Source organism: Rhinopithecus roxellana, chromosome 8 (genome assembly GCF_007565055.1).
Source record: "Rhinopithecus roxellana isolate Shanxi Qingling chromosome 8, ASM756505v1, whole genome shotgun sequence".
Taxonomy (NCBI): Eukaryota; Metazoa; Chordata; class Mammalia; order Primates; family Cercopithecidae; genus Rhinopithecus; species Rhinopithecus roxellana.
In genome coordinates, this window is record NC_044556.1 from 128,686,131 (window position 1) to 128,710,708 (window position 24,578).

Here is a 24,578-nt window from a genome sequence, read left to right on the forward strand (position 1 = left end):
CTTGAGGTAGGACGGAGGCTGCAACTGTTCTTTTTACAGACTTTTATCCAGTATTGTTTTTAGAGGCACTTCTCATCCCCATTTTCCTTAGTATCTGGTGTCTCCAATTCCCAAAATTTCCAAAGTTCTGCTGTGCAAATCAGCTGGCTTATTTTTGCCTTTCACCTCTATAGGCAGTGGATTTCATTTTTCTCTGCTTAACTAACTCAATTACTATTTGTCTTTTTCTCTATCTTCCAAAATTTATCATTTGTTTCCATCTCTTCCATTCTTTTTGTTCTTTATTATAATTTTAGGGAAATTTTGGGAGGTAGCATGGATAAACATGTATATTCAATTTACCAAGTATAGAAGGTGGTCAGTAAATTTGGTTTTTATCTGCCAGAAGCACTGCCTCTGTTGTGGGTATATTTCAAAATTAATACCATTGATAGGAACAAAAAGTACTGAAATATAAGTAAGTTTTTGCGGGTATTTATGTTTAGATGTAACTCAGCCCTAAAGCCCATTAGTTTTAAAGTGATTTTATTTTAGGTTCAATGTGTATACTGTTAACATTTATAGTGTAATACATATCAGTATATTCCTACCAATTTTTTGAAAAATGACTAACACATCAGGCTGTTTTTATTTTTGAAGTCATGTTTTCTAACTGGAGTCGTAGTTTGAAAGTCAATTTGTAACTAATTTTATTACCACTTATACTTTCCCAAGTCTAATAATCTTAATTAATAACTACTCTGTTACAGATATAGTGCCTTTTAGTGACAAATACAATTGCCAGCACTCAACAATGAATATCAAACCTGTATATGTTGGATTATATCATAATTAAGAAAGTCTTTCTTGCTGAGTGAAGTCTCAATTAAATGTAGTAAAAATTATATAAAATTTACTGGTTGATCTAACATAAGTACTTTAAAATGCTTATGTTACTAATTTCCAGAAGGAGTAAGAATACTTCTTTCTGGAATGTGAAACCACAGATAGAATTGCATCTCTCCAGGGAAGTAGACTCAGTGGTTATGCAGTAAGCCTTTCCCATCTGTAATGCGATAACTAACTTTATTACTGTGCTATTATGGTAGAAAATTATCTCCTGAAACATATATTTTTAATACACTTGGGTGGACAAAATGAGGAATTGGACCTAATGCCATTTTTTTCCAATTTAACTTTCCCATTATTCTAAAAGTATTAAGATTTTGAAACTAGTTTTACTCTGCGGAGCTCTTGAATAAGTTTCTATAACAGGACTAAATTATAGAAAATACTAAACCTGTATTAGACATGTACTGGGTAGCACATGTTGGATTGCTGATTGTTAGCACAAAGCATATTATATTCAATAAGTATCTTCCAAGCCTCATTGACATCTGTGACATTGTGTTGTTAACTGATGAATACATGGGAAACGCAGTTTTATAGGGAGGCAACAGAGCATGGAGACTGTGAATTGGTCTGCTTGGATCTGATAACTAACTTTGCCATTTCCTAGCAGCATGACCTTGGACAAGTCATTTAACCTTGTCCCACTACCAAAATGTGGCAAAAATGTCTACCTTTCAAGGTTGTTGTGAGAACTAAATTAGGTGACATAGGTGAGGCATTTAATGTGTTGTGTGTCTATTGTAAATGCTCAGCAAAAATGAATCCAGGGAAAAAATCAGGGATCGTGCTTTCCAGGAATTTACAGTCTGTTGGGGGATATGAGAAGTTCACACTTTGACAAAACTGTAAGGCATTACATAATAAATTGCCAAAGTGAGACAGGATGCCAGTGAAAACCTCAACAGGAGTTTGGAGAAAGGAGATGTCAGTGTGAAATAGACGTATCAATCAGCACATCCTCTTGGAAGGAGTAGAGGTGGGTCTTAAGTCAGATCCTAAAGAAAGTCTTAGGACAGACAGAAAGGGTATGGAAAAGGTGCACTGGAGTGAAATGACATGAGTAGAAGGGTATTTGGTGATCAGAGAATAAGTGTTCGCTTATTGAATACATAAAAGAATGGTTTGGCTAGTGTGTAGAGTGGTGATGAGGTGAATTAGTAGGGGAGACCGGGCTTAACGTTAGTCCCTAGATATCACCTTACTAAATCAAAAGCAACAGCTGGGGATTTTTGAATTGGGAAGTGAGGGGGATGAGGAAGACGTGTGACACAATGAAAATAGTGGTGTAGGAAAAGGTGTGTGAAAAGAAAGGTGTGAGGAGTAGCTAAATCTAAGATATCAGTTAGAATTACCTTTCTACATATGTGGTTGGTGCTAATAATTGCAGTAAAATTTTTTTACAAGAATCAGGACTAAATGGATACATGACGAAGGAGAGAAAAAGAGTTAAAGGTCATTTTAAAGCCTGAGAGAGAAAAGAAATAATGGAAACAGTGATGTTGGAGGGGATGATGATTAAGGAATTAAATATTTTCAGTTTAAAAAGAAAGCAACACCTTTGTTGTTTTTATAGAAGATATACATGCTTCTAGCAACAAAATCCTCCAACAACAACAAACAATAGAAATGTATAAAGTAGAAAATGAAAGTTCTCTTCTCCATCCCCCAATTCTATTATCTTGTAATAATCTGTTGTATAGCTTTCTAGGCTGATTTCTATGTACATAAAAGGAAATGAAATCATAGTATGTATATTTCTCTTCAACCTTTTTTCCAATATTGATTCATATAGAGCTATCTTTTCACTGTAAAAAAATACTGTGATTTTGTATTTACTGACTCACTTGTTGATGGACATATAATATTCCAATTTTTGCTATTACAATGCTTAATGAACAGTCTTGTACGTCTCTTTGAACAGTATCACAGTATTTTTGTAAGATAAATACCTATGTGTGAAATTGCTGGGTCAAAGTTTATATACATTTATGTTTTTCATTGATTTTGGCAAATTGTCCATGAAAGAGATATGCTTATTTACACTAATCAGGATATGAAAGAGTCTGTAGCCCACATCCTTGCTAGAACAAAATATTACAAATCTTATTAATTGGGCAAGCTATTAGGCAAAACAAATCTTGTTTTAATGTGCATTTCTTTGATTATTGGTAAGGATGAATAGATTTTCTTAGCCGTTACAATTTTTTCTTCTATGGTTTTTTTCAGTTTGAACCTGTAGAGGTTGAACTGATGATGAAATGTCCTAATGTAGACATCATGTGGGCAATGAGAGATGTGCTACAGAAGCCTGGGTAAGAATTACCAGTGGAGCAGTGATAGTTCAAAGAGTAAGCCCGCATATAGGTTCCTTGTATAATCATAGAAAGAAGACAATACAAAGCTATTAGGAAACGCAAAGTCAGGAAGGAGAAAAGAGAGAAAGTGATATAAACTGGCCGTAGCAGCTTAGGAGTTGTAGAGATAGAAGTAAAATCAAGATTGTCCTCTGTCATAAGTGGTTAAGGGGCTTTGAGCAAGTCTCTTGAATCTCTGAGCCTCAGTTCCCTCATTTATAAAATGAAAAGGTGAATAAGATGCCTCTTCAATTATAAGACATCTTGTCTCTCTAATTTTAACCTGAAAGATGAGGCAATTTCATGGAGGCAGTCAACAACTTCAGAAAGCATATGGAATCTTGCAGTAAGGTGGTCATTTAAAATTATTCTGATGTTATAGTCTATGGATTGCTTACTTCTGCTGCTCCTGCTTCTTTAAAACTGTAACCTTAAATAAACCGTTCCATTTTGAACTAATTTCAAAATTATAGAAAGACTGCAAAGAATATCTACTGTTTACCCAGAGTCGCCTATTATTAACATTTTACCTTTTTATCATTTCTGTTTTCTCTCTCACTATATATATATATATTTTTTTCAGAACCATACCTACGGCCTGGCCCTTTATTCTGAAATACTTCAGTATATATTATCTAAGAATAGAGACATAACCACAGCACAGTTACCAGTTTCAGTGACTTTAACATTGATGAAATATTTTTATCTAATCAGTCTACCATCAGTTTTCCAATTAACTGAATAGTGTCCTATATAGCATTTTCTTCTTCCTCCAGGAAAGAATCCAGTCTAGTATCTCATATTACGTTTAGCTGCCATGGCTCTTCAGCTGGAATATTTTCACAGCCTTTATCTTTTATGACAGTGACATCTTTGAAGGATACAGCACCCCTACCCCTTTTAAAAAACAAAACAAAACGTTCCTCACTTGGGATTTGTCTGGTATTTCCTCATTGGATTCCTCATTTCCTCATTAGATGCTGTGTCTTCGGGGAATCACATCTGGAGGCAAATGATGTCCATCTGTCCCTCATCAGTGATGTTAATTTTCATCACCTGGTGAGGGTTTTGTCCAATTTATCCAGTGTATAATTACTCTTTTCCTTGCAACTAGTAAGAAGTCTATGGAAAAATACTGTAAGATCATGCAAATATCTTGTTCCTCATCAACATGTCTTCCTATGTTTAGATATAAGATGGTTTTTGCCTTACCCAATCTTTGCCCTAACTGGTTGCAAAATGATGATTTGCTAACTTCAACAATCTCTCAACACTCTACCATAAGCAAGAGTATTTCCTTTTGCTCCATTTGTTTTATCAATTAATTATTGGTATGCATTTATGAATTCCTGTTTTTAAAAAATTTTCTAACCTCTTTTAACATGCAGAATATATAAAAAGAAAACTATAGAGATGAACACTCAACCAAAATCCTTTCCTTTCATTCATTAAATGTAAAGAATAATGCCTAAAAATGTTATAAAGGAAGTAGAATATAGTAATAATTCACTTATCTGGGAAAAAAGTTGTCTGGTAAATGTAATGATCCAAAATACAGAGGAAAATATCAAAGCAAGTGGAAGGTCTTTACACTAAGTAAATGCTCCCAAAATATCAGAATTGTTTTAGCCTTTTCTTATTTTATATGCTTATTTATTTATATATTTTGAGATGGAGTTTTGCTTTTGTTGCCCAGGCTGGAGTGCAGTGGCAAGATCTCGGCTGACTGCAACCTCCGCCTCTCGGGTTCAACTGATTCTCCTGCATCAGCCTCCTGAGTAGCTGGGATTACAGGCGCCCACCACCTTGCCTGGCTAATTTTTTGTACTTTTAGTAGAGACAGGGTTTCATCATGTTGGCCAGGCTGGTCTCAAACTCCTGACCTCAGGTGATCCGCCCACCTTGGCCTCCCAAAGTGCTGGGATTATGGGCGTGACCCACCGTGCCTGGCCTTATATGCATTTTTAAACTGGTTATTTAGTTTCCCAGCCCACTCTAACATGATAAGACAATTCAAGGGGAGGTGTGTGTGTGTGAAATGTGTGTGCAGAGCTAGTCTGTAGCAACAGGGGCAAGAACAAGAAGGCACAGCAGAAAGATCAGTTATGAGGGCCACCAAATCCATTAGACTCAGAAGAATGCAGGAAGGCTGTGATTACTTAGCGTATGGTGAAGAGTACCAAGTACAGTACTTGTTGGCTCCTGAAGATATCTTGGTACTATAGCTTTTGTTTTTTATCTTTACCTATTCCTGAGGCACCTCTAGGCTATCAGAAATAGGTTCAGCTATACAGTTGGCCTTCCATGTCAATGGGCTCCACATCCATAGATGGAAAATATTAGGGAAAAAAATTAAAAATAACAATGCAACAATAAAAAATAATATAAATGTTAAAATATGGTTTAACAATGATTTACATAGCATTTACATTGTATTAGAGATTATAAGTAATCTAAAGATGATTTGAAGTATACGGGAGGATATGCATAGGTTATATGCAAATCTGCCATTTTATTTATTTATTTTTTCTGAGACAGAGTCTCCCTCTGTTGCCAGGCTGGAGTGCAATGGTGCGATCTCGGCTCACTGCAGCCTCTGCCTCCCGGATTCAAGCGATTCTCCTGCCTCAGCCTCCCCAGTAGCTGGGACTATAGGTGCCTGCCACCACGCCCAGCTAATTTTTGTATTTTTGGGACAGGCAGAGTTTCACCATGTTGGCCAGGATGGTCTCAATTTCTTGACCTCGTGATCTGCCCGCCTCGGCCTCTCAAAGTGCTGGGATTACAGGCATGAGCCACTGCACCTGGCCTACTCTGCCATTTTATATCAGGGACTTGAACATCCATGGATTTGGGTACCCTGGAAGTTCCTGTGGATACCAAGACAACCGTACTGTGTTTTATTGCTTTAAGACAGAGTTGGTGATATTTCAGGAAAAATAAATAAAAATGGTTTAAATTAAATTGTTTCTAGTACTTCAAGATGAAACTCTGTTATTTAGAATATCTAATTATATCCAATCCCTTGCTGCCCCCTTTCCTAATACTGTCAGATAAACAAGTCATTACTAAAACTATCTTTTTTTTTTTTTTGAGACGGAGTCTTGCTCTGTCACCCAGGCTGGAGTGCAGTGGCACGATCTTGGCTCACTGCAAGCTCTGCCTCCCAGGTTCAAGCGATTCTCCAAGTAGCTGGGACTACAGGCGCCCACCACCACGCCCAGTTAAATTTTTTTTTTTTTTTTTTGTATTTTTAGTAGAGACAGGGTTTCACTGCGTTAGCCAGGATGGTCTCAATCTCCTGACCTCGTGATCTGCCCGCCTTGGCCTCCCAAAGTGCTGGGATTACAGGCATGAGCCACTGCGCCCGGCCTACTGAAACTATCTTTAAAGTTAATATTGAAAAGCATAAGTGTGTGCAAACATTTATATACTTTCCGGCCTTTTGAAGAATTATTCTAGGAAAACATTAACGATTATTAAGCAAATAAATCCCTGCTGCTCAACACCCCACATAGAGTTGCCCCTGTGAGATGCAACTTAACTGTAAATGTAAACTGTAAAATTAACATGGTGCTCAGATTTGAACGGACTGTTGATTATCTTTGTTGTTGGTATCTGGAGACTTGTGACATATCTCTCTTGATTAGGAATTACGGCAGGCTCTCCTTCTACCATAGTGTCAGTTTTCTGGAAAATGTCTGTCTAGCCCTTGGAAGTTCCCTTACGCATCCTTTCCCTCAAGGTGAATTTTGGGAATGCTAACTTTGACTATGTTTTAAATTGTGATATCGTAAACACAACCAACAAATTTCTTCAAAATGTCCAGCAACTATATATATTTGAAAAAAGAGATTAAAGGTTAGAGAAATAACAAAGGTATATATTATTACTGAAATTCTTTTGGTTGTAATAGAATTCGGTATTACTGAAAAAATAAGCTTTCTTACCATGCCAGTTTGATTTTGTTTTGACAGCTGTAATGAATTGTGTTGCTTGTTGATTGGTTTATTGCAGTGGTGGTCTCTTTGAACTGTTTGTTCTATATCTAAATTAGTTCCTTGGCTTGCCCCTTGGAAATAATTTTGATGGATTGTAAAAAAACTATTACATAATGGTGATTCCTCTGAAATGACTTTTAAGCATATTCAATTCTTATTGATTTCTGTTTTACATAATGGCATTTCTATTTTATACATTAGTACTTTTTGTTATACTAAGACTTTGCATATTTCTTGTATTTTGGCAAAAGCAATTGGAATCCATAAAGCAACGCACAGAATTTAATTGTGATAAAAGTGCTCTGGTAAAGAAAATTTGGTGTAAAAAGCCACTGCTTTCATTTATCAATGAATGGGAAGGGACACTTATTTTATAAAAGAGATTGAGAATAAACTTTTTTCTATATATATATATATATATATATATTTTTTTTTTTTTTTTTTTTTTGAGACGGAGTCTCCCTCTGTCGCCCAGGCTGGAGTGCAGTGGCCGGATCTCAGCTCACTGCAACCTCCGCCTCCCGGTTTTATGCCATTCTCCTGCCTCAGCCTCCCGAGTAGCTGGGACTATAAGCGCCCGCCACCTCGCCCGGCTAGTTTTTTTGTATTTTTTAGTAGAGACGGGGTTTCACCGTGTTAGCTAGGATGGTCTCGATCTTCTGACCTCATCATCCGCCCGTCTTGGCCTCCCAAAGTGCTGGGATTACAGGCTTGAGCCACCGCGCCCGACCTTTTTCTATATTTTTATATACAAGTTCTTTTTTTCTTTTGAGTAGGACCTCTGTCTGTCGCCCAGGCTGGAGTGCAGTGGCGCAATCTTGGCTCACTGCAACCTCTGCCTCCCGGGTTCAAGTGATTCCCCTGCCTCAGCCTCCTGAGTAGCTGGAATTACAGGCGCCAACCACCAAGCCCGGCTAATTTTTTTTGTATTTTTAGTAGAGACCAGCTTCACCACGTTGGTCAGGCTGGTCTAGAACTCCTGACCTCAGGTGATCCGCCCGCCTCAGCCTCCCAAAGTGCTGGGATTACAAGTGTGAGCCACCACGCCCGGCCTATATACAAATTCTTAATCTTACCAAGTTCACAAATTTGAACTTAACACAATTCTTAAGGTTAATAAAAGTATTGTTTTATAAGTTAACGTGAGAAACAGATCTGGGCTAATTATTCAAATTCGAATTCAGTAGGCATAAGAATTTAGTATATCCATGGCCTTGCTCATGAGTCACATGGTTTTTTCTTTTCAAAGTCCAAGTGAAAACTTCACTGCTTTTACAATAAGCTGTGAAAACTATTGGCAGATGTAGGGACCCTGGCTCATTTATATCTATGAAACCCTAATTCAAGTTTCAAGTAATTGTATGACATTTAACAACAAAAGAGTTCCATTCCTCAGTTTTCCTATTTCTCAAGAGCACTTAATTATGTTTGATAATGGTATGTATGGTGTATGTATTATTGTTGGCATATAGCCAACAACATTTTCCTTAATCTCTCAGTAACACTTTTAAAAGACTAAACATTTATCCAACTCAATAACTGGAAGGGGTTTTTCCTCCAAGTGCTAATTCAGTTTGTTGTTGTTTATTTGCGACTTGAAGCAACTAACATCTACGGGAATACTTTCTGTATACATAATACATTTCCCTCCTTTTTACCAATCATCTTCCTTTTTCTTTTCTTTTTTGGACTCTTGTCATTTGAAATATTGGTGGCGGGGAACGCTTTTTTTCTTCTTTTGATTGCTCTACTTCTTCTAGTGATTTCGTCATGATTCAAGACTTTCTTTGAAAGTAAAATGGAATAAAAATGAAACACTATGAACTTTGTTGCCTATCCTTGCTGTTTCTCTTTTTGACTTAACTTTGCGTTGGGGTGCTTTAAAGAAGTAACCCTATTTGAGAGAAGGGGGTTGAAGGGCATTCTTGCTTCCCCAACTAGAGTAAAAGGGCTATGACACAAGGCAATCAAAGGAGGAAATAATTAGCATTCTTCAACGTTCAAGATTAATCAGTTCTGTTTAGCGGTTATTAAAGGGAGGAAAGAAACCAAATGGGAATAGTGAATTATTGGTCCTTCCATGTTTTACACTTAATGATGGTACATAGTATTCTTTCCACATTCTACTGCACATTACCTAGAGAAAGAACTGCAGATCATCAAATAATTATCTATTTCCAAATGGTCTAATGACAGCAGATACAAAGGCGGCTCACTTAAAACCTTCCGTTAACAGTCAAACACTGCATCAAATGGTGCTAGTTTTAAGTAGGCCACCCATTTAGTACACTCTCTGAAACACCTTTCCGCCCAATTTCTGTCATTTGCCCCTTAAGTCAAGGGTAGGACCCTGCGTGACATCTACAAAGGCCTACTTCTAACACCTCCCGTATCTTAATGTGTGAGGATACTGATCACCATAATTTATGACCCTATCTACGGCAGTGGGGTGACTCGCCACATCTGGAGCCCCCTCATTTGTCCGCAGTGACTTCTAAAAACACCGCTGGCGTGGGCTGGATATTTGATCTTGGGGCCAAGTGCTTCCAGACTTTGACCTTAAAGGTGAAGAGCCGGGTGCTGAAGGCCACAGACATCACCGCGGATTTCACAGAGGGCCGCGTGCCGGGAGCGGGTGGCCAGGCGGTGGCGGACGCCCCACCTGTCCATCCTTCCAACCCTTCCCGCCCCCTTCTTTGGCCGGTGGGAGCCGCTCCTTTCAGCAGGCGCCGGGCGATGGGGGTTGCGGTTGGCTGCGCGCGCTGCGGACACAGATCCCCGGCGGCAGTTGGGCTCCGCTGGGCCGAAAAGCTGCGAGCGGGAAGCGCAAGGTTAAGACCCTGACGGCTGCAGTGCTCAGGGGCCCCGGGAACGCGCTCCGTTGGTGCGCGCGCGCGCGCGGCTCCGCCCCGCCCGCTTGGCGCGCGCCCCCGCCAGGTCCGCTCTCTTCCCCCACCCCTGGCGCGGACGGGGTGGTTCCAGCTCACTCTCCTCCCCCGAGCGGCGGCAGCGGCGGCGGCGGCTGCTGCGGGCGCTGAATGAGAGACGGTGACTGTTCGGGTCGGCGAGCGTTACTCTAGGCGGCGGCCGTGGCGGCGAAGCGTGAGGCAGGCGTCGTCTTTCCATCCTCTGAGGCGACGGTCGCGGCTGCACAGGTCGGTGGGCTCAGGCCGCGGGGCGATGCGGGGGAGGGAGGGAGGGTGGGTGCGCGGCGCCCCCCGGGCGGCGCGGGGAATGGCGGCGGCGGCGGCGCTGCGGTGTGTGGCTTTGCCGGCCGCGGGCCCCGGGGCTGCTCTCCCTGCGCGCAGGGAGGGGGTTGCGGAGCTGGGGCTGAGGTAGAGGGGCGCTGGGGGGCGCGCCTCCCTCGGCCGCGGGTTCTCAGAGTCGGAGCGGTCGTGGGGTCCCCGCTTGGGGGCGCCGTCCTGAAGCCGGGGGCGCGGAGACCCCTTGAACCCGCCTCGCTCTCCCTCTGGGGTGGCGGAAGCCCCCAGCCTCCGCCCGCGCTGTTCTGACGCCCAGCGGCGCGTCAGCCTACCTTCAGGTGAGCCCGATCCCGGACCTCGGAGCCACGACCAGCAGAAGCCGGGCCACACCCCCTCCCTTGGCCCCAGCGGCTGCGCCCAGAAGCCTGGCCGCAGAGTTGGCCGCCCGCGAACCCGCGGACTCGCGGTCAGGGTGACCTGTTGCAGAGCGGCCCGCAGCCCGAGCTGCCCCGCCAGCCCCGGCCCCGGAGGGGCTGCGTCCTGCGCTGGCCTCGGGCCGGTCGCGCGGCCCGGGTGTGGGGCAGGGGCCGCAGCCTCAGGTCAGCTTGCTGTACAGCCAGGAACCGGGCTCTAGAAAAAAAGAGATTCCGAACGTATCTCATCAAACACATGCAAAGCCGGGAGATCTGTCTGCAAATATCCGGAATTCCATTGCAGTATCGGATTAGGTAGGCTCATAAACACCGTTGCTTTGGAGGTGATTTGGGAGAAACACGAGCCATGAGCGAGGAGCTAATTTCTGGAAAATAGCCGTAAACCTGTGCGGAGCGAATTATTCCCCCCCTCAGCTCCCCCTCCCCCCCAAGCTCTTTTCCTGTAGCTGTGTGTTTTGTAGACGCAGGCCAGTTTCAGTGTACGTGGGCGTGTTTGGGAAGAAGCTGCGAGCTGATAGGAGGTACCTAGTACAAATGTTAATTTGTTTGAGCTGGGAGGGGTAAGGGAGGAGAAAGAAAGGGCACTGATGTTAGCTGTGGAGGAGGGGCAATTGAAATACTAAATTTCTGTTAAAAAAAAAAAACACTAAAAGAAATATCTAATGCCTAGTGTGTATTTAAGACCATAAAGTAGAAACATACAGGCAGCAGTTAATTGAGCTTTATCGTTTATGCTCCCTGGATTTTTTTTCCCCAACACTTTAGTTGCTATAGAGAGCCTTGTTTTCTTACCAGTGTTTGTGAGTTGTCTTGGGTATTTTTCTGTATCGACCATTAGATCGATTCCTGTTCAAGTTTCTTTGAAGATGGACCATCAGAATGTTAGGAAACTTTTCAGTCCGTGTTTGCAGAGTATTGCTGTTAGGCAGATCATAGCTTGCTCATTATGAAGTCTGTTCCACTCAAGATAATTATGCTTGTACAAGTGCTATAGAACAAGTGCTATAGAATGGTACATATAAGTGTATTACTCTTACTGCTAAATATCTTACTTTAGAATTATGAGGAAACTTCCAAAACTGAACATCCAAACAGTATTATTTTAACAAAGATAACCTCTAACTCAAGCTTTGTAGGCATGAAGTTTATCATGTAGCTTCAAAGGTCTTTTTAGGCAGATCTAAATATCAAGATGTAAAGGCATTAATGCCATTTGGGATACATAATTTCAGTGTATTTTAAGCCTAGTTCATTTTTTCTTTTTAAAATTCAGCATAGTTTTTAAACGGTAAGATGTGCTCTTTTTCCATTATATTCCACTTTTTTTTTTCTTTTAAGGTGGATTCTCCTTATTTGGCTGAGGCTGGTCTCAAACTCCTGAGCTCAAGCGATCCTCCCGCCTCGGGCTCCCAAGGAGCTGGGACTACAGGCGTGAGCCACTGTGCCTTATTTCACTTTTCATTGAATTAAGGAATTTGACTTTTAGTAATACTTTGGGGCAGGACTCTGGAAATACTGTTTAGTTTGCCTAGATTTTTTTCAGATTGCAACATAAATTTGAAGATAACACTTGCATTTGTCAGGACACAACATGCTTTTCTAATATTTATATGTAATACTCGAAAGAATACAACAAATTTTCCTGAGAGAAAATATAACTGAAAAACTGGCTTTGTGAGTCAGATACATATGTGAGTAATACATTTGTGTGTGTGTTTTTAAATACCTGGTACGAGTCTTTTTATTACGTCGTTAGAGTTGAGTGTAGTGAATGATGAATATATAGGTGAAATTGTCCTATTGCAACTTAAAACACTTAAGCTTTTTCCAGAGGCTCAGTTCATTCTGCACATATTTATTGGGTACCTACTTGGTGCCAGTTAGTCCCCTAGAGGTTGGGTACACAACAGGGGAAGAGACAGGTCTAAAATTTGGTCTAAAATTTTAAAATATCACCTTTTTCTTTCTGGCTATGAGTGAACCAATTCCTTGACAATCTGGTTTTCCAGAAATTTTTAAAATAACTTTTAAACTTTAAACTAAACTATTAATTGAAATTTATTTAATCAAATTTGTTTTCTTTTGTGAGTTAAACTTTAAACTCGTTGATAAGTGGGCAAAAATGTTAGTTTAAAAGTTTAAGAAGTAGAAACTCCTCTGATAACTTTTTGGTTAAGGATATTGTTTTTCTCTTTCTGAGGATAGTGGGAATTACTGCCTGGAGAACAAAAACATTGACAAATGTTTTTAAAATATGCCTATGTTTATATACTTTGGGTTCCTGGTTACCAAGTATACCAAAGATAAATATTCTACCTGAAGTCAGATGATGCATAGTTTGCATGTGGTTAGATAGCCTTATTCTTTTGGTTTATGTAGTTAAATGAAATGTTTGCTGAAAATGTTCTCTCTTGGCACTTATTTATAAGGGAATCTAAATTTTTTTTTGGTCTAAAATTTTAAAATATCACCTTTTTCTTTCTGGCTATGAGTGAACCAATTCCTTGACAATCTGGTTTTCCAGAAATTTTTAAAATAACTTTTAAACCTTAAACTAAACTATTAATTGAAATTTATTTAATCAAATTTGTTTTCTTTTGTGAGTTAAACTTTAAACTCGTTTATTTTCTCCCAAAGCATGCTTTTTTTTTTTTTTTTTTTGCTATGTAAAATAGACACATGGTTTGGGTTTACTTTTAATTTTAATGATACACGGTTTGAGAATAAGATATGTTGAAATGTATCCATTTTTTGAATATGAGATATTGTGTAATGCCTGTATTTGGAATAAAATTTTCACTTTAATCTGACTACTTTAAGTTAATTTTCAATGAAAGATAATTCAAATAGCTTGAAACTACCCCAACCTGAGGTTCCTTGGAGAGGAAAATGAATGTATTGCATTACCCTATAAATTGTTTCTTTAAATGTGTCTTAAATTTCCTGTTGTTTCCTTTTTAGTGAGAGAATAAAGATTGGGTGTGATAAATTTTAGTACCGTGGAATCAATGTGGAATCTTTTTTGATTTAATGTCTTGAGCTTTTGGTTTAGGAAAACTTTTAACTACATAATAGAGATAAAACACTGGAATTTAAAATGTGTTACATTTACCTATTCTATGGAAAGAAAAAAGTTTGAATATAAATTTACATAGTTACTTTAGTAAGTACCTAGTTAGGGATATGGGAACGATCTATATAGACATACAGGTATGTGGATATAGCAGTATTCATATGACTTAGCTTGAGGAGGCTTGGCAGTTTATTTCATTACAGAGAAACTTTTGGTTCTGGCTTTTGAGTAATACATTGTTTTGGAGTGTAAAAGACTTGAATCTCTCATCTTGAATTTAATTGATAGTTTTCTGTTATTTCACTTACATGACTTTTTTTTTTTTTCAGAACAGATTTTCTTCAGTTGGATTTCCTTTTGTTGTTCTGGAAGAAGTCTTTTCTGAAAACCCTGTTAAATAGCATCCCCCATCGTACTCTGTGCCTTTGCCTTGCTTTATTTATTTATTTTTACATCATTGCTTTATCTGACATTAGAACATACAATAGTTTATTATCTGCCTCCCTCTCTGATTGTAAGCTTCAGGAGAGCAAGGGCTTATTTTGTCCACTGTTGTCTTCCTAGCACCTAGAAAAGTATCTGACACATAGTGATGCTCAGATATTTGTGGGGTATTAATTGTTATGAATAACAAAGGACCCCTGGTTTTGTTCCCTTTTTTAAAAAAATTAATATTTGACTTATACAGCTGTGCAGTTAGAAAGAAAATTGTACTACAAGGGTTATACAGGTTGAGCATCCCGAATCTGAAAATCTGAAATCCAAAATGTTAAACTTTCTGAGTGTCAGCATGACTCTCAAAGAAAATGTTCATTGGAGCATTTTGAGTTTTAAATATTTGGATTTCGGATGCCTAACTGGCAATGCAAGTCTTCCAAAATCTGACAAAATCTGAAATTCAACAAGATTTGAAATCTGAATTTTTCTGGCCCCAAGCCAGGTACTCAGATAACCTGTAATTAAAACTCCAGTCCTCTGTCTCATCTCTTCATGACTTTCCCTCCTGTGTCCTGCTCTCAGAGCAACCATAGGTGCTTCTTCTGATATTTATTTACATAATTTAAAAATGATATGCTTTTACTGTTTGTTTTTCAATTTTATTTGTTTATTTTTTGAGATGGAGTATTGCTCTGTCGCCCAGGCTGAAGTGCAGTGGCATGATCTTGGCATACTGCAGCCTCCGCTTCTTGGGTTCAACTGATTCTCCTGCCTCAGCTTCCCAGGTAGCTGGGATTACAGGCATGTGCCACCACGCCTGGCTAATTTTTGTATTTTTAGTAGAGATGGGGTTTCACCATGTTGGCCAGGCTGCGAACTCCTGACATCAACTCTTGACCTGCTCTCCCCGGCCTCCCTAAGTGCAGGGATTACAGGTGTGAGCCACCACGCCTGGCCCTGTTTTTCAATTTTAGATGTTATCTATTGGCTTTCTGCTGTGGTAGATGAGTCTATGCTTTAGGATTCTTGTGCCACCTTGAGATTTCTTTCCCACTGTCTTCCCAATATAGTCATGCTTTTGATTAAATCAGCGTTTGTTTACATTATTATGACTTTGTAAATATGTTTACAGTGGAACCTTACAGTGTACTATGATTATATTTCTTGGAGTTGATTTTTTTCTTATTTCTTGGTTTCCTATTTGTCTCTGATTTTTTTTCTACAAAGTGTCCCAATATCATCAAACACATCAGGTAATTAATTGACCACTCAGTTTTTTAAAAAAGAATGAAATTCTTCTTGAGCTCTCTTCTTGCTCAAATCTGCACTTTTGCCCACCACTTACTCTGTGTAGCTATACTTGTGACTTCCCTTCATCATGATTCTGAGAATTCTTTTTATTTTTTTATTTTTTATTTTTTTGGAGACAGAGTTTTGCTTTTGTTGCCCAGGCTGGAGTGCAATGGCATGATCTCAGCTCACCACAACCTCTCCTTCCCGGGTTCAAGCAGTTCTCCTGCCTCAGCCTCACAAGTAGCTGGGATTACAGGCATGCGCCACCACACCTGGCTAGTTTTGTATTTTTAGTAGAGACACGTTTCTCCATGTTGGTCAGGCTGGTGTCGAACTCCCAACCTCAAGTGATTTGCCCACCTCGGGCTCCCAGAGTGCTGGGATTGCAGGCGTGAGCCACTGTACCCAGCTGATTCTGAGAATTCTTTTTGCCATTTTTCTTTGTTGGAGCCTGTGATCTCTGGATCCATGTCCTCTACTTTCTTGATTTACTCCTTTGTTTTAGTGAAATGCATCCTTTGGTAACTTTCAAGAAAGAGTATATGAAGAGGTAAACTTTTTGAGATGTGTGTATTGCTGAAAATATTTTCCTTCTGCTTTGACACCTGGTTGATAATGTGGCAGGGATAGGTATAGAATTCCAAGGTAAAAATAATTTTCTCTCCAAATTTAACAGATGATTATAATTTTCTGGTTGTTTTGGTTTTTGTGTTTTTGAGACAGAGTCTCCTCTGTCCCCCAGGCTGGAGTGCAGTGATGTGATCTTGGCTCAGTGCACCCTCCGCCTCCTGGGTTCAAGTGATCCTCCTGCCTTAGCCTCCCAGATAGCTGGGATTACAAGCGTGTGCTACCACACCAGGCTAATTTTTGTAATTTTAGTAGAGATGGCATTTCACCATGTTGGCCAGACGAGTCTCAAACTCCTGACTCAAGTGATCCACCTACCTTGGCCTCTCAGAGTACTGGGATTACAGGTGTGAGCCACCATGTCTGGCCTGATTTTCTAGTTTGAAGTGGTTGTTGAAAAGTCTTCTGCCATTCAAAATCTTCATGCTTCATACGTGATCTGGCCCTGGGATCTTTTGTCTTCAGTATATCTGATATGTCCCTGATATTTTATGTATCTTGTAGGGATTTTACTTTATTTCTTCTGCACTGAATTTAGTGGGCACTTGCAACCAGCAGCGTTCATGATTATATGGAGAGGAGATATGATCTAGTTTAGAGGTCAGCAAACTTTTTCTTTGAAGGTTAGATAGTATTTTAGGCATTTTGGGCAATACAATCCATTACTGCTACTCAGCTTTGCTGTTGTCAAATGAAAGCAGGCATAAGCAGTATGGACTGTGGTTTGCTGACACCTGATCTTGTACAAGCAGAAGGATTAGCCTTTGCTTTACCAGGAGTAGCGAGAGTTACTATAGAAATAGGAGAAAAGACAAGTATATGGATAGACACATGATGGTGGTAGCTTGAGAACATTCTCATGAGTGTTTCAATTTACCTTTGTATATAGAGACCAAGCTCATCATCTGAGAGTAAGGAAGAATGGGAATATGTATTAGAGGTTTGAGAAGGAATACTACATGACATAGCCATTTGTCAAAAAGTAAAAAAGTGAATAGAAGAGGGAGAGTATGATTGCCAGGCAGCAGTAAGGGCTCCCTTGCGATACGTGATTCTGAATTTTTTGTTCTGATTTTTTTTCTTTTTTTTTGAGATGGAGTCTCACTCTGTTGCCTAGGCTGGAGTGCAGTGGTGCGATCTTAGCTCACTGCAACCTCTGCCTCCTGGGTTTAGGCAATTCTCCTGTCTCATCCTCCCAAGTAGCTGGGACTACAGGCCCGTGCCACCACACTCAGCTAATTTTTTGTTTTTTCAGTAGAGATGGTTTTACCATGTTAGCCAGGATGGTCTTGATCTCCTGACCTCATGATCCGCCTGCGTTGGCTTCCCAACGTGCTGGGATTACAGGGGTGAGCCACCGCGCTCAGCCATGTTCCTGATTTTAATAGGAGTACCTTTAACATTTCATCATTAATTATAATGCCTTAATATTGGTTTTGATGACTTAAGACTTTTGGTAGATATGCTTTGTCATACTAGTTTTCTAAGAGGTTTTTTTTTTTGTTTTTTGTTTTTTTTTTTTTTAAAACATAAAAGTGTTGAAATCATCGGGTGCTTTTTCTTTGCAGGTAGAGATGATCATCTTTTCCATTAATCTGTTAATAGGATGTATTACATTAATAGATTATCTCCTGTTGAACCATCTTTGCATTCCTGAGTTAAACCGTATTTAGCTGTGGTGCATTTTTTCACCCACACTGCTGAATTTGACTTGCTGGTGTCTTAGAGTTCTTTAAGATCTACATTTATCAGTGAGGTTTATATGGGTGTATTTTGAATTCAAAATTACACTGACTTCATGAAATCGGTTGTGAAGCTTTCTTTTTCCCCCATTATCAGAAATAGTTCTCTAAATAGAGATTCTTTGCTCCTTGAAGGAGCTATAGATTTAATATGAAAATTTCTAAAACAAGACATGGAAAATTATCTGTATGACCCTCTTGGAGGCAAAGGCTTTTTAAACTAGGATGCAAAAAGTGCTAACCAGAAAAGACTATTTCATTAAATAAGAACGTCTATTCATTAAAGAATACTATTAAGAGAGAAAAAAGGCAAGTAGCACACTGGAAGAGGTGTTTGCAATACTTATATCTGTCAGAGGACTCGTATATAGAGTATATTTAAAAGTATGCAAATCAATACAAAAGAATTCAGACAACCCAGCTTTAAAACAAATGGGCGAAAGACTGGAACAGGCTTTTTAGAAAATGAATTGTTCAGATCGCCAAGGTTAAAAAGTACTGATACATAATTTTCAGAAAACTGCAAATTAAAACTATAATATGATACCACTACATACCCGCCAGAATGGTGTTAATTAAAAAATCTGAAATACAAAGTGTTGACAAGAATGTAGAGCATTTGGAACCCTTATACATTTCAAGTGGGTTTGAAAATTGGTACAGCCACTTTGGAAAATTCTTTGGCAGCATTTGCCTAAAACTGTATCTGTATGTGCTCTGTCTGTGATCCACCAATTTCATGTCTGGGCATAGACATAATAGAAATCAGTATATGTGTGCATCAGAAGAAAACATAGGGGTAAATCTTTATGACCTTGGAATAGGTGAAGGATTCTTATATATGACACCAAAAGCAGGAGCAACAAAGAAAACAAGAGGTAAATTGAACTTGAAAATTAAATTTTTTGTGCTCCGAAGGATGCCATCAAGAATGTGAAAAGACAATACACAGAATTGGAGAAAATATTTGCAAGTTGTATGTAACAAGAAACTTAGAATGTATAAACACTCTTATAACTCAGTAATGAAAAGACAACTCAGTTTAAAAACAGGCAAAGGAGCTGAATAGAAATTTCTCAAAGATAAGCAAGTGGCCAATAAGCACATGAAAAGATGCTTGATGTTATTAGCTATCAGGAAAATGAAATCAAAACCACAGTGAGATACCACTTTACACCACTGGGATGGCTTGAATGAAAAAGTTAGATAATAAGTGTAGGCAAGGATGTTAAGAAATTGGGATCCTCATACACTCGTGGGAATGTAAATGGATGTAGCTTCTTTGGAAGACCATGAGGCACTTCTTCAAATATTTTAACATAGAGTTGCCATATGACCCAGCAGTTCCTCTCCTAGACTAGCAGTTAGAGGTAGAAAACAGATTAGTGGTTTAGGCTAGTAGCAGGGGAAAGGGGGTGGTAGCTAAAGGGTGTGGATTTCTTTCTGAGATGATGAAAATGTTCTAAAATTGACTGTTGTTGGTTGTACGTCTGTGAATATGCTATAAACCATTGACTTGTACATTTTCAATGGGTGAATTGTATGGTATGTGAATTATATCTCAGCAAAGCTGTTAAAGGTAGGAAAAATAATCAGTGATATGACGGTGTTGCCATAATATTTGAGAAGAGCAAGATGAAGAGGGATATACCAAGTATTTGTATGAAGCAAACAACTCTGAAACCTTTATGTCTGTTGTGTTTAGACGATTTTGTAAGGTGGAAAATGTTGCACACTAAATGTAAATGTTCATTTTCTTATTGGTCTAAAATAGGGAGAGGGAGAGAAAAAAGGGAGAAAATAACTAAAAGAAGGAGTTGATTTAGAAAAAAAATAGCATGTATAGCAAGATCTCAGTTATGTGAACTATAAATGTTAAAAATGTTAAGAGTCGTTGTCTGTGTGGTGGGATAGCAGATCTTTTTTTCTTTATTTTTTCTGGTTGGTTGATCTTTTTTATTTTATTAATAGAAGTAGTTAAAATGAAATTAAGAGGCAATAAAATAAAAATAAGTTATAAAACTGCCAAAGCCATAGCAAACAGGGCATGTCCATAGCAACTTCGTCATCACTCCCAGTCTGTCAACAACAACAACAAAAAAATTGGATAAATAATTTGTGGTATAGCCTTATAGTGTAACACTGTACAGTAGTGGAAAAGAATGAACTGTGGCTGTACTCAGCAAACATGGGTGAATATCACAGATAAAATGGTGAGCAAAAGAAACCAGACACAAAAGAGTATGTACTTCATGAAGTCATACTGAAATTAGGATGCCTAATAGTTAGTAGATTAATTAATAGAAGTAATTAAAATAGTAGATTAATAATTAATAGAAGTAGTTATTTCATGACTTCATTTACATAAAGTTTAGGGCAAGGTCAAACTCGTGTGGTGATAGAAGCATGAGCATGGTGTTTAGGAGTTGGGGCTAGAAGGGTAAGAGGAACAACAAAGAAGAACCTTCTAGAGTGCTGGAAATGTCTATGTTTTCTTTTCTTTTCTTTCTTTCTTTTTTTTTTTTTTTTTGAGACTGTAGCCCAGGCTGGAGTGCAGTGGCGTGATCTCAGCTCACTGCAACCTCCGCCTCCTGGGTCAAGCAGCTCTCCTGCCTCAGCCTCCTGAGTAGTTGGGATTATAGGCATATGCCACCATGCCCAGCTACTTTTTTTTTTTTTTTTTTTTTTTTTTTTAGTAAAGACGGGGTTTCACCATATTTGATTGGTGGTTACGTGGGTATCTACATGGTAAAATTCATCACACAGAATACCTTAGATATGTACATTATGTTTGTATGTCTCAAAAGTAAAACAAATGAAACCATAAAAAATAAAAATAAGCAAAATATTCTTGTACTTACATCAAAAGTATTTGTATACTTCTGGGGATAATTGTGTTGCATTCAAAGATAGTTTCTCTCTACTATCATTTTTAGTGGTAGCATTGTATTGTGTGAATGTATCATCTGTATCATCATTTAAACTCTTGATGAGCATTTAGGTTGTTTCTTTTAGATAGTATTAATGGTGATAGAGTTAACATCTTTTTTTTACAGCTCTTCCTGTAATATCTTTTTTTTGTAGGTTTCCTTTTGATGAATTCCTAAAAAGAAAGTTATTTGGAGGTTAAGGATGTTTGCATACTCGCTTATGGTGTGCATGTTTGTTTCTCTATGCCCTTACTCACTTGGCAGTTAGCTTTAAAAATGTGTATGTGTTGATGTGTTATGTAATAAGTGCTCTCTAATTCTTTTAATTTGTGTGTGTGTGTGTTTTTTTTTTTTTTGAGTTTTTTTTTTTTGAGACAGTCTCACTGTGTCACCCAGCCTGGAGTGCTGTGGTGATCTCGGCTCACTGCAGCCTCCGCCTCCTGGCTTCAAGCGATTCTCCTGCCTCAGCCTCCCAAGTAGCTGGGATTACAGGTGTCCGCCACCATGCCTGGCTAATTTTTGTATTTTCAGTAGAGTCAGAGCTTCACCTTATTGGCCAGGCTGTTCTTGAACTCCTGACCTCAAGTGATCCAGCCACCTCGGCCTCCCAAAGTGCTGGGATTAAAGATGTGAGCCACTGCACTTGATTTGCATTTTAAACATTTTCAATGAAAGTATAAATGTTAAAAAATTTTCACACAGTTTTCACATGTGTGATATTATACTACTTTCTCCAGTTTTCTCTTCACATCCTACCCATTCTTTTTGTTCAATCTTTTAAAAGTCTTTTAATGAAATAGTTGTACAAAAAAGTGTGTAGAGTCAGGCGCGGTGGCTCACAGCTGTAATCTCAGCATTTTGGGAGGCCAAGGTGGGCGGATTGCTTGAGCCCAAGAGTTTAAGACCAGCCTGGGCAATGTGGTGAAACCCTGTCTCTACAAAAAAATGCAAAAAAATTAGCCAGGCAAGGTGGTGTGTGTCTGTAGTCCCAGCTACTCAGGAGGCCGAGGCTGGAGAATTGGAGTCCGGGAGATCAAGGCTGCAGTGGCCATGATTGAGCCACTGCACTTCAGCCTGGGCAATAGAGGGAGACCCTGTTTTAAAAAACAAAACCAAAAGCATATGAAGAATAATACAGTTAATCCCTAACTTAAGAAATTAATCAATGCAGTTGAAGCACCCTACTAGTTCACATTAATGTGTAAGAAGTCTTTATGTATTAAAAATATTGGCTCTTTGTCTCTTGTTTTACTTTTCCCTCTTTTATCTTTTGTCACCCAACTTACTGTATTTCATTGAATCTAAAATGGCTTCAGTTGCAAGAGGCACTACTTATGTACATCTAAAAATAAGAAATGACATTAGATTTTAAGAGGCATCCTAATCCTAATTTCAGAGATTTTAAAAGGTAAGAAAACGCACATCTAAGAATTGATGAAATACATGTATTTCACTGTCTTGCACCTTTTTTTGAGACGAAGTCTTGCTCTGTCGCCCAGGCAGGAATGCTGGTGGCATGATCTCGGCTCACTGCAACCTCCACCTCCCAGGTTCAAGCAATTCTCTGCCTCAGCCTCCCAAGTAGCTGGGATTGCAGGTGCCCGTCACCACGCCTAGCTAATTTTTTTTGTATTTTTAGTAGAGATGGGGTTTCACCATCTTGGCCAGGCTGGTCTTGAACTCCTGACCTCGTGATCCACCCATCTCAGCCTCCCCAAGTGCTGGGATTACAGGCGTGAGCCATCACATCTGGCCAGTGCCGCGTTTAACCAGATGATCAATCTCTTGTTTCTGTTTCTATTGTGAGTCCTAGAAAGCCTTTCCTATGTCAAAATATATTTTAAAATTCACCTGCGTTTACTTCTAGTATTTTTATGGCTTAAATATTTTTCATTTTTAATTCATCTTATTTTAATGTAAGATCTAATTTTTGTCTTTTTACCCAGATAGTTAAACAGTTGTCAAAAAGTTAAATGATATTAATGATTTTTTTTTTCTTTTGAGACAGAGTCTTACTCTGTCACCCAGACTGGAATCCAATAGCATGATCACAGCTCACTGCAGCCTTGACCTCCCAGGCTGAAGTGATCCTCCTGCCTCAGCCTCCCAAGTAGCTGGGACTATGGGTGCACACCACCAAACCTGGCTAATTTTTTTTGTCTTTTGTAGAGACATCGTCTCTACTATGTTGCCTAGGCTGGTTTTAAACTCCTGGGCTCAAGTGATCCTCCTGCCTCAGCCTCCCAGAGTGCTGGGATTACAGCGTGAGCCACCATGCTTGGCCACATTAATGATTTTCGAACAAGTAGTGATATGCTCAAATGAGCTGGCTAGGAAAACAATATGGCTTTGGATTTTGGTTGGGTCTAGTCAAAAATTATCAGTTTTATTTTCTAATAGATGAATATATCTATATTTTTTTGAGATGGAGTCTCATTCCATCGCCCACGCTGGAGTGCAGTGGCACGGTCTTGGCTCACTGCAACATCCACTTCCCAGGTTCAAGCGATTCTCCTGTCTCAGCCTCCCAAGTAGCTGGGATTACAGGCGCATGCTGCCATGCCCGGCTAATTTTTTGTATTTTAGTAGAGACGGGGTTTCACCATGTTACCCAGGCTGGTCTCGAACTCCTGAGCTTAGGCAGTCCACCCGCCTTGGCCTCCCAAAGTGCTAGGATTGCACGTGTGAGCCATGGAGGTCGGCTAATAGATGTATATCTTAAATTTGCATTGAAAGGAATGTGAACATCAAAACTAAATTTGAATTTTATGTTTCCTTAAATTTCTAATAAGTATCTACATGTTCTTGGGATCAGTCAATATAGTTTACTAAGTTAAAATTAAATTTTTTAAGGATAGGCAATGGTTATAATTCTTTGATGAAAGTCTGTATGAATCTGGGCAAGTTACTTAATTTAACATTCACCTTTTTTATTTGTAAATGGGTATAATAGTGCCTTCTCATAGGATCATTGTAAGGATTTCTTTTACTCTTTCTTTCAGAATTTTGAAGATCAGGTGTAATTATAGCCCAGATTCTGTTGCATCTGTGGTTATTCTAGATCTCTAGGGTTACTGGAGTAAATTATTTGTATACCTCTTCCAGTCCTGATTTAGATTTCCAGGATTTGTCTAGAACATTTTTTTGCCTTCTGGAATTAGCTTACATGACAAATCTGTATGTTCTCTATTGCTTTTCTTAAGCTACAGTTTTGTGGATGTGCTGAAATACTCATAGATAATTTAGGGGTTTGTAGGTGGGTGATTAGTAAGGTTTTTTTTTTGCAATTTTGATATGCTGATATATTTTTGTATGTTTGTGTAGTTTAGATCCTATCTCTTAAAGCTAGAGGGACAGGAATAAGTCTACTTAAAGAGAAACATTTTGAGGATATATTATGGATAAGAAACTCTGCTTCTGACTTGCTTGTTTTGGTCACTGGCATTTTTTAATGTTTTCTTGTAAGCACAGTACTTGCGAGTGTTATCATGGAAGTATTGTTGTTCATGTCTTCTTGGTGAGAGGCAGTCTTATATGTGAAACCACAGTAAATAACATAAAACAATATGTTGTTTTGTGTCAGATTGAAGAG

At 39.1% G+C, this 24,578-nt stretch overlaps 1 protein-coding gene and 1 pseudogene across 3 annotated transcripts in view; one reads left to right on the top strand and one right to left on the bottom strand.

Annotated features, from left to right (window-relative positions):
- RALGPS2 (Ral GEF with PH domain and SH3 binding motif 2) overlaps positions 1-24,578 on the top strand; it is a 239,763-nt gene that overhangs the window by 47,033 nt on the left and 168,152 nt on the right. For 2 of the 3 annotated variants that reach the window (XM_030935726.1, XM_030935728.1), the window contains exon 1: positions 10,135-10,401. The exons of the other annotated variant lie outside the window; for it this stretch is intronic. The gene's annotated coding sequence lies outside the window, so the exon portion shown is untranslated. Of the gene's footprint in view, positions 1-10,134; positions 10,402-24,578 lie in introns of those variants that run through there. 3 annotated transcript variants of the gene reach the window in all.
- On the bottom strand, positions 10,294-11,369 carry LOC104672027 (annotated as a pseudogene).